Consider the following 2,514-nt stretch of genomic DNA (forward strand, 5'->3'; position numbering starts at 1 on the left):
AAACCCGGACTCATCAAGGTATTCTTCAGAAACTCTCAAACTCAAACTCCTCAGTTCCAGAGCTAACTGAACTGTCATCCTCACAGACTCCAGTGAACCTGCCCCCAGGCCTGAACCAGTTCCAGTGTTTAATTCCTTGTGCTTGTGCAAATAAACATTGTTAAACTTTTCATCTGTCTCCGTTGTGTTCTGCATATTGGGCTTTTCTGAACCCATCCTGACAGGTCCCCTTCTTCTCCACCGTGTGATTCACCGGGATGTCAAAAGTGAGCGGCATCTCGTCCATGTTGGTGATGTGGCTTGGCTGGATGCGTTTGTCAGCGATGTGTTTGCTGCAGAAGGAGTGGAAGCTCGCCAGCTTTTCATTATAATCCGCCGGACGTTGCTGAGCAACTGTAGTCCTGGTCCGGATGGAAAAATGGCACTGTTTCATAAAACAAAAGCACCACGACGGACCTCCTTGAAAATGTTCAATTTTCATTTCTTCCACTAGCTTTACTGCTTTTAGTCGAACAGTGACAGTCGAAACGCTCACCCCACTCGTTCTTTGCTCGATGATCCACCCCTCGAGTCTTTCCTCCAACTCTGGCCACCTCGCCTTATGTCCGCGGAAACTCAGCTGCGTCTTCTTCACCAGTCGGAGTTCGTTTTCCAGCTTCCTCCACTTGCGAACCATCGATTCATTAATGTTGAATTCTCTCGCGGCTGCTCGATTTCCATGTTCCTCTGCGTAGCTGATAGCCTTCAGTTTAAACTGTGCTTCATAGGCGTGACTCTTTGCCATTTTTAGGGTATGTTCTGCATAAAGCTCATACCTGTTCTTTTATACACAATCCACGCCCACACTTCCCCCTTTAACGTTCTCATGGTGGTCTCAACAACGTCCGCAGTAACACATAGGGCGCGCCGCACATTTTGAGGAAAAAAAAAGATGTTTATATGCGCCTTATAGTCACGAAAATACGGTATGTATAAAACCTTGAACTCAACGCTATTCCTGACATTTGGAATTGAAAAAGCTTTCTGGATGGGAACCAAAATGTCCTCAAACTTGGAAACAAAGTCCAGTGGATTGTTTTTTTTTTAAATCTTTTTTTGCAATGAGTATGACCTGGATGACTGAGAATCTTCGGCAGCACTTTTGATCATAACTTATGGTGACATGAAGTGTGGGCCGTTGCTCCTGGTCTTGGCTTTGTTAGACTTGACTATAACACTGCAGGCACAGCTGTCTGGGGTTGTAGCGACAGACAGAGGGAGAATTACCTCACAACCAGCGCAACAGACCATCTGATCACCANGGTTTCATTGTTGGTGAATGATAGACATTCTCTCGTGTCCTTGTATGTCTGTTGAATAAAGAATTGACATTACAGCTGACTGACTTTGAAATGTTATAGGCCTACTGCATATTGAGAAAATTTAGATTGGTATTGCACAACAATCGGGAGATGGGGACCCCCCCAAATATTGACAGGTATTTCGCACACTGGTTAAACGTTTACCAATATAGACATGTTATACATTACTAGAAAGCTTAGATTCTCCAAAATTGAACCATCAAGTTCATCTTATGGACACAATGAGCACCAAAACATAATTAATAAAGATATAGCAGCATAGAAAAACATCAATTCCCAACTCTATACCTTTGAAGTGTTTCTGAAGCCACATTATAGGTCCAGTCCTCAATTTTATATATTACATTTGTCCTTCAATGCTCCACTGATTAAAAATAATCCAGTATATTAGTAAACCAAATATTCCATAATGAGAACATGGCCACATAAAGTACATTCTTTGCTATTAGAAAAGTTCAGCCATCAGGTCCCACGCGCTAAGGCTTCCTTCCCGAAACTTTTTCCTTCTAAGTTTCGTTCATTTGTTTTGATCCTTTTTCAGCCTACAAAACAAAAGGGTCACCTTTGATTCTGTAGATTTGACTCCAGGAGACACTTTAAATAATAAGGAGAGTTTTGTGTCTATAAGCCCAGTGCACACAGAAATGTCATACAGTCCCGCTCCTATCGGTTAAGACCACGGGCACTGTTTGGCTTTGTTGCAAATGAAATTAGCTTTCGCACTAGGGTAGGCAAGGATAATTCTTATAAAATATACCTGAGACACTGCTTTGCGTAAGAAGTACAACAGAGATTGGATGATTGTGCAATGTTAAAAGCAAAATACAAACATTGCTTCGATATTTTTTGAAGATGGGATGTGGATTACTTTAAATTGACTAGGGCAAAACTAAAACAAAATACAGCACATAAAGAGTACTGGAGCTCATTTCATATTCATTAGAAGATGACAGAATTGACACTGAATATGACTCGGGTGAAGAGCTTTTTGCTGCAGGTCTACATGACATTTTGTATCTGGAAGTATAAAGGATTCACTAAATGAAACCTTTAATCAGTTCTAAACTAGTGATCTGTTTTATTGCTGTTCACTAAAACCAACTGAATTAATTATTTAGCTAAAAGAGCACTATATATATATATATATATATTT

Source organism: Cyprinodon variegatus, unplaced genomic scaffold (genome assembly GCF_000732505.1).
Source record: "Cyprinodon variegatus isolate N-32 unplaced genomic scaffold, C_variegatus-1.0 Scaffold485, whole genome shotgun sequence".
NCBI lineage: Eukaryota > Metazoa > Chordata > Actinopteri > Cyprinodontiformes > Cyprinodontidae > Cyprinodon > Cyprinodon variegatus.